Here is a 13,689-nt window from a genome sequence, read left to right on the forward strand (position 1 = left end):
ATCATATGGCATCACATTCCAGGTCTCTTCCTCCTCTCCACTGTGGTCTTGCACTCTTTGTGGGGCTGTAGGGTATTTCCATTTCTTCTTTAGGCTCCTCCTTGGCTTTGAGACTTCCTTGTCCCAATCATCATTTTTCTAATGAAGGAGGTTTATATTGGATTTTCTTCAAGCTACTGAGTTGCACTGAGGAGCAGTAAAATAAAGTGAAGGTGACCGCAGGTGTTTCTTTTCTTCGAGGGCTATACACTCTCTGTCTCCTGTGCTGGAAGAGCTTCAGAGCTGTTGAGAGATTGGAATCAGTTTACCATAATAGGCTTGCGTGGCTATATGATTAGTAGTCTAACAATTTAAAATTATTTACTTTTTCTTGTGCTCTCAACATAAAAATTTGAATTGATGTTTTGAGGTTTTGTGTACCTTTTTATGTTTTAAAGAAATTTTCTATACTAAACCTTTTACTGTGGAAACTGATTTCTGCTAAAGAGTTCTAAAACTTCTAAGCCAAACTCAGGAACTCTTGGTAAAAGTATACTAATAAAAAACAAACTATAAGCCTTTGTGGCTAGGTGCCTAAATAATTCAATCAAATAGCAATGTTTTTTACAGAGAATATTTTAAACATAATTGATCTGTTGCTGGAAACTATTCCTGCCAAGTTGTACTCAGATTAAATAAATAAAGAGCAGTATTTTCCATCAGAGTGCATGAGCAAACGTATCTAGAAGTGCCAAATAAGGAGCAATTTTGTTAATTTTGAATATCTTGATATTATAATTAAAAGAAATAAAGATATTGAGAGAATTCTGATCTTCAAGGAAAAATTGTCTTACTGAAAGAACTTATTAACAAAGAACGCTTTGTAACAATAAAAATATTAAGTGCATTCTGAAATTTCCTGCTAGCAGAAAATATTTCACAAATCTCAAATGAACACACATGCTCATGGAGCATGTTTCTAAACCCTTTCATAAAACCTTGCAGAAAGTTGAACAGAGCAATGAGCCCAAGCTATGGGAGCAAGATTACTTACTTGTATTTCTTCTCTATCATCAACCCCATGTCCTTAACATTTCTACCTTACCAGGCCATAACCCTACATGCAGAAGCTCTTATTTTTCAAGATTTTCAAGATTTTTCAAGGAGTGTTGAACTGGAGGTCATATGCCTTCCTAAACACATGCATATTAACCAAAGTTAGTGAAAGAGAAAGTCTTTCTTGGCTGCATCTCCAGTTTATAAATAAGTTTTATGCTAATAGTTGGTATGTTGCTTGCTTGTGTATTCAGTAATGCAGCTCTTGGACAAAAACAGCTAGTGGCTAATAAAGGGCAAGTGGTGATGGGCTATGGTGTCTATATAACATTGTGCATAGACTGCTCCTTTGAAATATCATGATCGCATTGGTGACCCATGCTTCCATCCTTGTTTGATATCTGCCACGTGGGCACATAATCTATAAATAACAAAGAAAAATAAAGTTCACAGGCCCTTGTGTCTAAGGGTGAGTCTGAACATAAATTGCACCACTATAAGATTTGTGGACGAAGTGCAGCTGAATTACTAAAAAATGTATACAGTATAGGTAGATAACCCAGTGTCATCCACATTGCCTGCAGGCTCACTGCTTTATGAGAAATGTTTGCTGTCTGTTGTGGGATAACTGCCATGTATTGTGAGATGCACTATTACTGTAATCATGTTGGTCCCAGAGAGACTGTTTTTTGTTTTGGTTTTCACCAGAAAGGTTAGTAGCGATTGGATGTCTACCATAGTGAATGCCAGTGAAAATGAGGTAGGATAAGAGCCTAAAATAGGCAAAGACCAAGTTAAAAATTACTTAGACAAGCTAGAGGTCTTCAGGTCACCAGAACCTGATGGAAATACAGTCTAGCATACTCAAGGAACTGACTGAGGGGATATCTGAGCCATTAGAGATTATCTTGGAAAAGTCATGGAAGATGGGGGATATTTCAGAGGACTGGAAAAGGGCAAACATAGTGCCTATCTATCAAAAGAGAAATATGAACAGCCTGGGGAATTACAGACCAGTCAGCTTAACTTCAGTACCAGAACGATAATAGAGCAAATAATTAAACAGTCAATTTGCAAACACCTGGACGATAATAAGGTGATAACAGTGAGCATGGATTTGTCAAGAACAAATTGTGTCAAACTAACATAATAGCTTTCTTTGACCGGGTAAAAACCTTGTGGATGGGGGGGAAGTGGTAGATATGGTATATCTTGATTTTAGTAAAGTTTTTGATACTGTCTTGCATGACCTCCTAAACAAACTAGGGAAATACAACCTAAATGGAGCTACTATAAGGTGGGTGCATAACTGCAAAACCATTCCCAGAGACTAGTTATTGGTGGATCACAGTCAAGCTGGAAGAACATATCGCGTGGGGTCCTGCAGGGATCAATTCTGTTCACTGTCTTCATCAATGATTTAGATAATGGCATAGAGTGTACACTTACAAAGTTTGCGGATGATAATAAGCTGGGAGGGGTTGCAAGTGCTTTGGAGGATAGGATTAAAATTCAAAATGATCTGGACAAACTGGAGAAATGGTCTGAAGTAAATGGGATGAAATTCAATAAGGACAAATGCAAAGTGCTCCACTTAGGAAGGAACAATCAGTTGCGCACACATAAAATGGGGAATGACTGCCTAAGAAGGATACTATAGAAAGGGATCTGGGGGTCATAGTGGATCACAAGCTAACTATGAGTCAAGAGTGTAACATTGTTGCAAAAAAAGGAAACCTCATTCTGGGATATTTTAACAGGAGTGTTGTAAGCAAGACACGAAAAGTAATTCTTTGCTGATTAGGTCTCAGTTGGAGTATTGTGTCTAGTTCTGGGAGCCATGTTTAGGAAAAATGTGGACAAATTGGAGATAGTCCAGAGGAGAGCAATAGAAATGATTAAAGGTCTAGAAAACCTGACCTATGAGGGAAGATTGAAAAAAACGGGTTTGTTTAGTCTGGAGAAGAGAAGTGTGAGGGGGACATAACAATTTTCAAGTACATAAAGGTTTGTTACCAGGAGGAGAGAGGAAAATTGTTCTCTTTAACCTCTGAGGATAGGAGAAGAAGCAATGGACTTAAATTGCAGCAAAGGGGGTTTAGGTTGGACATTAGAAAAAACTTCATGTGGGGGTGGTTAAGCATTGGAACAAATTGCCGAGGGAGGTTGTGGAATCTCCATCATTGGAGATTTTTAAGAGCAGGTTAGACAAACACCTGTCAGGGATGGTCTAGATAATACTTAGTCTTGCCAAGTGTGCGGTGGACTGTACTAGATGACCTCTCAGGGTCCCTTCCAGGCCTATGATTCTGTGGTATCATAAGCAAACTAGGGAAATGTGATCTAGATGAAATTACTATAAGGTAGGTGCACAACTGCTTGAAAGACTGTACTCAGAGAAGTTACCAATGGTTTGCTGTCAAAATAGGAGGATGTATCTAATACTGGTCCTAGTCCTGGGTCCAGTATTATTCAATATTTTCCAAAATGACTTGGATAATGGAGTGGAGAATATGCTTATAAAATTTGCAGATGACGTCAAACTGGGAGGGGTTGCAAGCACTTTGGAAGACAGTATTAGAATTAAAAATGACCGCGAGAAACCTGGAGAATTGGTCTGAATTCAGGAGAAAATTCAATAAAGCAGTGGTTCTCAACTTATTACACATTGTGGGCCATCCAGCTGCCTGCCCCGGACCCCCACCTTGCAGCTGCCCTGGACCTTGCAGGGCTGGCTCTCTACACTGGACCCCAGGTGGTGGGCTGGCTGCCCAGACCCTCACCACATGGAGTGGGCAGCCATGCGGCTACCCTGGACTCCAGAGTTTGTGGGATGAGCCAGCTGTCCCAGAGCTTTTGTGGCTGGGCAGAAGCAGCCCCGGACCCTGCCATGTGGGGTGGGCTGGCTGCCCTGTCCCCCTGCCTCACGACTGCCCCAGAGCTTGCAGGGATGGCCGGCAGCCCCGGACCCCACCATGCAGGGCTCGACAGGAGCCTCTGACCCCAGACTCCCACCATGTGGGGAGAGCCAGCAGCCCTGCCCCAACCGCGCTCGGCGACAAGAGGTAATTATCCCACTCTACTTTGCACTGTTGAGGTCTCATCTGGAGTAGTGTGTCCAGTTCTGGCTGCCACACTTTAGGAAAGATACGGACAAATTGGAGAGAGTCCAGAGGACAGCAACAAAAATGATAAAAAGGTCTAGAAAACCTGACCTCTGAGGGAAGGTTAAATAAATGGGGCATGTTTAGTCTTGAGAAAAGAAGACTAAGGGCTGTTATAAAGAAGATGGTGATCAGTTTTTCTCCATGTCCGTTGAAGGAAGGATGAGAAGTAATGGGCTGAATCTGCAGCAAGGGAGATTTAGGTTTATAGTTAGAAAGTTTTTCTTAATATTTAGAGTAGTTAAGTACTAGAATAGGCTTCAAAGGGAGTTGATGGAATCCCTACTGTTTGAGGTCTTTAAGGACAGGTTAGAGAAATAACTCAGAGATGGTTTAAGTAGGGGGCTGGAGGTCCCTTTTTCCCCTAGATTTCTATTATTCTGCATTACACAAATTATGTTAAAAGAATATTATGGATGCAGAGTAAAATACTCAGGAAATGCCACAATTACTTGCTGATGCAACCTCAGTTGGGTCCTCTTGTGTGTATGCATTATTATGATATAGTAAAATTACGTGATCACAAACTATTTTTTATACAGGACCCCTGCCTCATTCAGTGCATAGGATGGACAGTATTTTGGGGATGAATCAGAGCTGTGTAGTGAAGGGAGCTGTTGTCAGTAGGACCCCTGCCTCATTTGTTGCAGATGCTGGAAGTTGTGTAGTGAATGTTTGCAGGAAGAAAAAGGATGCTTATGTGCTTAAGAAAGTTGAATGAAACCCTGGAGAAATTGGATTCTGCCTGTGCCACCGAGTTGCTGTGTGGTGTTAGGCAAGTCACTTTAAACCAGACTTTTAACAGGTGGCTACTGCTTGTGTGTCCCTCATTTTCTGGATGCCCAATGTCAGACCCTGGGGTCTGATTTGTGAGTGTTTAGCACTTGTGCAGCTGCAGCTGAAATCAATGGGAGCTGTGCTTTGAACATAAGACGTGCTATATAATGCTAAGTACTCTGAAAAATCACACCCAAGGCATCGCAAATTGTATCCCCAAAATTAGTGTGTGTTTTATTCTTTGTGGCTCAGTTCCCATCCATAAATTTGGGATAATACTACCTCACTTCACAGGGTATTGTGAAAATAATGTGTGTAAAGCACTTAGATACTCTAGTTTCAAGCACCATAAAAATGTTCATGAGGAAATGAATAACAAAGAGTAGGGGTTGAATAGTGTTCAGTACATAGGGCTTAGGGCCACCCACTGAGCAATGAAGAGAAAACATATATTAAATAGCTGCTCAAGTGAGCATTGACCATCCTGTGCACTAAATGAGGTAGGAGTCCTGTGGAAAAATATTAACCGATTATATAGATTGTCATAATGCACAGGCACTGAATTAAGGTTGAACAGACTATCATAATTCTGGCACTTTCTAATCTTTGAATGCTTGATTTTCTTATTTTTTTTCATCTTTAATGCTCTTTTAATGGTGTGTGTGTAATTTTCTAGGTTTTTTAAAAAGCAAAGTGAAAAAACAGTAATTCCATCATATGGGATCATACTGACGCCCATGTGGGTCATCAGCAGGGCTGGAGCCTTCATATCCTCAGTCCAGACCTCTGCCACTTGAGTTAGTAGAGCACCCAAAAGCTGCAGTAGATTGTCCTGTATCTGGACCAGCCACTAGAGACAGAAGGGGAATGAGACACACCCTTTGCTGGTGGGTTTCAGTTGTTTGCTGACAGCAAAGGAATATTTTTAGGTTTCAGAGAAATCACAGGTTCTATCCTAGGCTTGAGGGGAGTGTTCTCTAGTGGTTTCAGACCCATCTGAGCCTGTCCTGTTGTACATCCCCTGCCTCCTCATTCATTCTCAGTCTCCTGCCAGGCTCCTTGTCCCAGTCTACTCCTTCTGCCTTGCCCCCCATGTTGGCCCTTGTGTCCTCTGCAACTGCATCAGACTGTTTTCTCCTCCATAGTGCCTGGGCCCAGCAGGGGGAGCAAAGGAGATACAGCGTCCCTGTTCTCAGTTCCACTGCCTGGCACCACAATCCGGGAGCAGGATTTTCCAGGGAATTGGAGCAAGCTCAGTACAAAAGGAATCTTTGGAGAAGCTAACTGCGAAACCCTAACGAGTCTTCCCTGAGCATTTGTAAACCATGATTTTTTTTTTTTTTTTAGATTAATGAGTTGGCCAGATTTGGGTGCCTTTTCATGGGAGCAGCCAAAGGCACATCCCTGTCACAAATTTCAGGTCCCTGCTCCGAAGCATGAAGGTACTAGAGCTTCTCAATGAGATGGTTGTAAGGATTTTTTAAAATATGGACAAAATACGTTTTGCCCTCTTCTCATCCTCAGAAATGACTGAACCATTTGTGCTGAAGCTTTTGAAAACAATTCAGCCTAAGTCAGACACCTGGCATGGAAAGCTTCAGCCCAAATGGCTAAAGTTTGTCAAAGCTTAGAAGCACCCGAGAACAGGATTTTATAATGCAAAATGTTGGGCAATGTAAACTAAAGGTGGTGTTACCAGCTCTGCAGAATAAAATGGTGATATTTTATAAAATTAACTAAGTACAAAAAACAATCAATTTTTTCTCTTTTTGTATGGTAACAAAAAAATCCAGACCTATTTGTTTTGTTCAGTGCCTGCAGAGAGCCCTTAGATGTTCTTCTTTCCTATGGTTTCACATTTTTAATACATTTAGAGCAGACCTCTTTAAGCCTTTTTTAAAAAAGGAAATACATTTATTTTCAAATAAGCTGTGAAATAAACCTCTTCAGAGAGATTATCTCTGCTGTGAGCAGTGATAGATTTTCATGAAAGCTTTTTGTAACTTTCTTATGCATGTGGTGGTTGTGTGTTCTGACCTTTTATGTTTGTTTCAGATGGAACAGCTTTGACCTTTTGAGATGTACTACAACTGGATAGACGTACATGTACAGATTCCCAGTGTGATGTTGTGCATTTCAGTTAGTCCAGCAAATGTCATGATATCCTTAGTGCAGGATTAAATACATCTTGTTTTAGTTTGTTTTACCTTTTCAGCAGGATTTTTCTTTTCCTGCAGCATAAAAGCCTGATTATCAGGTTATAAAATGAAAAGCACATGGCAAAGCGCGCTTGTTCAAGAGTCACTAATCTTCAGACTGTCATCATGGTATGGTATATTGACTAAGAAACTCTACTCCCCAGGAACAGGTTTCAGAGTAACAGCCGTGTTAGTCTGTATTCGCAAAAAGAAAAGGAGTACTTGTGGCACCTTAGAGACTAACCAATTTATTTGAGCATGAGCTTTCGTGAGCTACAGCTCACTTCATCACTTCATCAGATGCATACCGTGGAAACTGCTTCCACGGTATGCATCCGATGAAGTGAGCTGTAGCTCACGAAAGCTCATGCTCAAATAAATTGGTTAGTCTCTAAGGTGCCACAAGTACTCCTTTTCTTTTTCCCCAGGAACAGTGGAAGTTCATAGGTGCAGAAGACTCTTGAATCATGGCTATAGAGCTCTCTTCCTTGTGGCCTGGGGACTGCTCCCAAATGAGAACTAGTCACTATTTTCAACAACATTTCTATTTCTGATTAGTACATTTTAAAAAATCTACTAAATTTTCAACCACCTTGACTATGCCCTCTGCTATTTTCCACTCAGATATCTCTCACCTCTTCAGCGTGACTTTTTCACATGGCAAGCATACCTAAAATAAGTGATTTAATTAAATCAGAATCTGGAATGGAGGGGGAAAAATAATACCATTAATGTCATTCTGATCTATATTTATCAGGTGCTCCCAGTATGGTGATGTTTACTGGAAAAAACTACATATAAGAATTCTTGAAGCGCTTTGATCTTCAGTTGGCTTGCTTTGGCTGCTTGTTAACAGCAGGTGTACCACTGCTAGATAATTACAACTATTGTACATGGGTGGCTTATTTATCCTCTGATTTTTGGGCACTTCTAGGGAGCATTTTCTACCTTGAAAAAAGAAAAGGAGTACTTGTGGCACCTTAGAGACTAACCAATTTATTTGAGCATAAGCTTTCGTGAGCTACAGCTCACTTCCTCGGATACATACTGTGGAAAATACAGAAGATGTTCTTATACATACAAACCATGAAAAAATGGGTGTTTACCACTACAAAAGGTTTTCTCTCCCCCACCCCACTCTCCTGCTGGTAATAGCTTATCTAAAGTGATCACTCTCCTTACAATGTGTATGATAATCAAGGTGGGCCATTTCCAGCACAAATCCAGGGTTTAACAAGAACATCTGAGGAGGGGGGTGGGTAGGAAAAAACAAGGGGAAATAGGTTACCTTGCATAATGACTAAGCCACTCCCAGTCTCTATTCAAGCCTAAGTTAATTGTATCCAATTTGCAAATGAATTCCAATTCAACAGTCTCTCGCGGGAGTCTGGTTTTGAAGTTTTTCTGTTGTAATATCGCAACTTTCATGTCTGTAATCGCATGACCAGAGAGATTGAAGTGTTCTCTGACTGGTTTATGAACGATTACAGACATGAAAGCTGCGATATTACAACAGAAAAACTTCAAAACCAGACTCCAGCGAGAGACTGTTGAATTGGAATTCATTTGCAAATTGGATACAATTAACTTAGGCTTGAATAGAGACTGGGAGTGGCTAAGTCATTATGCAAGGTAACCTATTTCCCCTTGTTTTTTCCTAACCCCCCCCCCAGAGGTTCTTGTTAAACCCTGGATTTGTGCTGGAAATAGCCCACCTTGATTATCATACACATTGTAAGGAGAGGTTTCAGAGTAACAGCTGTGTTAGTCTGTATTCGCAAAAAGAAAAGGAGTACTTGTGGCACCTTAGAGACTAACCAATTTATTTGAGCATAAGCTTTCGTGAGCTACAGCTCACTTCATTGGATGTGATGAAGTGAGCTGTAGCTCACGAAAGCTTATGTTCAAATAAATTGGTTAGTCTCTAAGGTGCCACAAGTCCTCCTTTTCTTATTGTAAGGAGAGTGATCACTTTAGATAAGCTATTACCAACAGGAGAGTGGGTTTGTGGGGGGGTGGGGGGTCGGGAGAAAACCTGGATTTGTGCTGGAAATGGCCCAACTTGATTATCATACACATTGTAAGGAGAGTGATCACTTTAGATAAGCTATTACCAGCAGGAGAGTGAGGTGGGGGGAGAGAAAACCTTTTGTAGTGGTAAACACCCATTTTTTCATGGTTTATATGTATAAGAACATCTTCTGTATTTTCCACAGTATGCATCCAATGAAGTGAGCTGTAGCTCACGAAAGCTTATGCTCAAATAAATTTGTTAGTCGCTAAGGTGCCACAAATACTCCTTTTCTTTTTGTGAATACAGACTAACCTGGCTGTTACTCTGAAACCTGTTTTTATAGGTTGGTTACAAGGTATGAGGAGAATGCACTCTTCTACTAAACCTTCCCTGCTTTTAAAGTTACTGATTGACAAGGTTACTGGGCAACTTCACTGGCTAGAATGAATTTACACACGCAACTTGGTAGATAGTGGTTGTCAGTGTTAGAAATGTGTAGTGTTATTGTCACACTTGTTACAGGAGCTGTTCCAAGTAAACGCAGTAATGTTTACTGCATTTACTCCTCCACCCTCCCCAAGTAGATCAAAAGTAGAAACAGGAGTACAGAGTAGGAAAGTGAACAAAATCATAGAGCCTCTCGCTAGAAAAGTATCTGTAGAGTTGGCCCAGAGCTCAGCTCATTACCACACTGAACCTTCCCCAGTGCAAGTGCCAATCAGATCTTTTCAAACAGCAGGAGTTTTCCTGAGCAGCTATGTTTTCATTTAAAGGGGCCATTCCCTGTGGGCCAAACTGGCATTTTACACTGTCTCTGGCCTCCCAGGCCATTCTGGCTCTGCTGCTCAGCAGGTGATGGGGCCTCCTGCCCTAAGTAGCTGTGTGTATGTTTGTGGGAAGTCGTGGGGGCTTAGTCCAGACTCCAAAGGGGACTGAGAAGGGCAGACCCAGCCTGGCTCTCTCCCTCACGTTGCCCCTGCCCCAGAAACAGCTGGGACTATTACTAATAAATTATCCAAGTCCTAACAAATAATCCCTTGTTCTAAATGTTATAGATTCCTCTTGGCCTGTCACAAGCCCCAGTAACTCCTGTGACATTCCTTCCTTGTGAAAGCCCCTGGACTCTAGGAATTTGATTCCCACACTGGTCTGCCAGAGCCCAGACTGGTTAATCTGGGCACGGAGCAAACCCTATCTGTTCTGTAAGGCAGACTGTGGGATAGGAGGTTTAGTTAGTTTTGATTGGCAGGTGGTGCACAAAACAATGTAAGCAGATTTCATTGCATTTTATTGTATGTTTTGTATATTATTATTCTGATTTTTTTATGGTTGGAAAAGTACCCAGAGCCCTGAGTGGAGGCTTTCTAATTGGGTTATATAAAAATATATGAAAGTAAGTGAGAGTTTTGCATGCAATAAGAGTGGAGTATCAGAGAATAATAAGTATGTCCTATGATCACTCCTTTAGGTCTCCCACGAGACTCAGGATTTAGCAAAACTACTAAACTGTGCTCATGAGATCGAAGTTAGAGCCCAGCCAATAAACACTTCCCATCCAAGGATATTACACAGTAAATAAAATAGTTTTTTGCAATGCACATGGTTGCAGTTCCCCTCGGCATAGCTGAGTTGTAAGTAATCTAATATCTAAACAAATCTTTGGCTACAAGATAGCAATAGGCCGTCTAAAACTTCAGACACAGAGTCTAACTTTCTTCAGGTAACAGCAAACAGATGGCTCATCCCAAAGAGGAATATTTCCCCCTGGATCAGTGGCACAGAGTTCTGCCGGGAGAGGATTGCTGCTTTAGCATCATCTTGGATGTTTGATGCCTTTTCCCCAGCGCCTTCTGTATGCTCCCCATTACCCAGCAGCAATGTCTTCTCCCTGTCAGCGGCTGGATGGGGAATAGGGGAAAGAGACAATAGACCTTCTACCCGGTGAGTGGAGAGCTCTCTTCCACAGAGCAGGTAGGAGAAGGGAAAACTGGACATCCACAGGCAGAGATTAAGAACCCCTAACCCTGCCAGCACCTAAGAGAAGAGAGAGAAACCCATTGCTGGGTTACAGAAACCAGAGGGAGAGAGAGGACCCCAGCCCTCTCGAGGCCTGATCCAGAACTCATTGAAGTCAATGGAAAAGACTCCCCATTGACTTCTCTGGGCTTTAGATCAAATCTATGCCATGAGACAGGAGGGTGAATGGAGTAAGTGGGTAGCAACTGGGCTGGGATTGTGAGGGTAGTAACTGGTGCTTGGGAGGGGCGGGAAGAGAGTAGTCACCACAACTTAACCCCTGTGTGAAAGGTGCTGTGGGTTTTTTCTTACTTTAAATGAATGAGTAGATGAATTACACACATGTTTTTTTCTCAGCTATTCCTATATGATCCAAGAGTTTCTTCTCAAGTTCAAACTATCTAATAGCTCCTAGAATATTTTTGCCAGACAAATGGGATCTAGGTGGGGACATCTTATGCTCCCATCCCAGCATCACATTGGGAGTGAAGAGCCTGAGATCATGATAACTAAACCAAACCAAATCCTTTCAGTTATATCCTCTTGAGTCTCCCATGGAAAAGGGAGGAAAAAATAATCATCTGATTGCTTTAGGTGAAGTAGGGAGGAAAGTAGCCCACTGCCTGGTTGGGTTTATTTTCTCTATGGGAGGGGCTATGATATGTACAATAGAAAATATCCTACAGAAATAACATCCTGTGGTGATGCTATCGAAAGGGGAAGGTGACTGTTCACACTAATATGTGTTACACAAATGTTCACAAGTGTACACAAAAATTGTGTTAAATCTTGTACAAAGTATGCCTTGAGGTATTGTTGGAAAAGTTATAATCTGCTGAGTATTATCTTGGTACAATGTGTGTATCGACATTGTGTGTGGAATTGTGAAATTTTGCCATATGTTTGTAACTCAAACATTTGAGCCTGAGAAACACCCACAGGTTGGCTCTTCAGGAATAACAAAGGAATTGTAAACAAGCGCCTCTCATGTCATTTCTGAAGTACCTCAAATGGCAGGCACACAGAAGGTGCAAGCAAAATTTGCAATTCATATGAAGGACTGATGGCAAAGCACATACACTATGTAATTGCCTGACCCCATGACACAGCCAGAATTTTTCCAGCAAAAAGTGTCAAGATCTAAAAAGGGAGGAAAAAAGGCCCCTGGCCACTTTTACTTTACCCCATCGCTGAACTGGTGAATTCTGACAGGAAATTTTAAACCAAAAAACTGTGGTCCCCAAAGACTATTTGGCTAACCCAGAGAGACATATAGAAAACTAACAGTTTTAACATCACTGCTATCATTTTGGAATACATACTTTGATTCAACTGTAGTGTATTTTGTTTGTTTTCATCTTTTAATAACTCTCATTTCTTTTTCTTAGTTAATAAATCTTTAGTTAGTTTAGTAAAGGATTGGCTGCAACATTGTCTTTGGTGTAAGGTCCTGAGCATTCATTGACCTGGGTAAGTGACCATCCCCTGGGGCTGGAAGTCCTAGTTTATGATGATTTTGGTTTTAATAACCTGTCATAGAATCATAGAACTGTAACGAACCTCGAGGGGTTATCTAGTCCAGTCCCCTGCACTCAAGGCAGGACTAAGTATTGTCTAGACCATCCCTGACAGGTGTTTGTCCAACCTGCTCTTAAAAATCCCCAATGCTGGAGATTCCACAACCTCCCTCGGCAATTTATTCCAGTGCTTACCACTCTGACAGTTAGGAAATTTTTCCTAATGTCCAACCTAAACCGCCCTTGCTGCAATTTAAGCCCATTGCTTCTTGTACTATCCTCAGAGGTTAAGAAGAACAATTTTTCTCCCTCCTCCTTATAACAACATTTTATGTACTTGAAAACTGTTATCATGTCCCCCCTCAGTCTTCTCTTTTCCAGACTAAACAAACCCAGTTTTTTCAATCTTCCCTCATAGATCATGTTTTCTAGACCTTTAATCATTTTTGTTGCTGTTCTCTGGACTTTCTCCAATTTGTCCACATCTTTCCTGAAATGTGGCTCCCAGAACTGGACACAATGCTTCAGTTGAGGCCTAATCAGTGTGGAGTGGAGCGGAAGAATTACTTCTCGTGTCTTGCTTACAATACGCCTGCTAATACATCCCAGAATTATGTTTGCTTTTTTTTGCAACAGCGTTACACTGTTGACTCATATTTAGCTTGTGACCCACTATGACGCTGAGATCCCTTTCCGCCGTACTCCTTCTTAAGCAGTCATTTCCCATTTTGTATGTATGCAACTGATTGTTCCTTCCTAAGTGTAGTCTAGTTTGAGACCTCATCACAGAAGTCTAGTTTGTCTGGTTGGTAATATAGGCTGGAGTGTGTAATGGGACTGGACGTGGCTCCCTGTTAAGCTACTAGAGCGATCCAGGAGCACACATTTGTTGCTGGTTTGGTTAAATTTAATTATAAAATATGCCACCAGTGTGAGAGTGTCTGCCCAGATTTTTGACACTCTGACCT

This window comes from Lepidochelys kempii, chromosome 5 (assembly GCF_965140265.1).
Source record: "Lepidochelys kempii isolate rLepKem1 chromosome 5, rLepKem1.hap2, whole genome shotgun sequence".
In the NCBI taxonomy this organism is placed as follows: Eukaryota; Metazoa; Chordata; order Testudines; family Cheloniidae; genus Lepidochelys; species Lepidochelys kempii.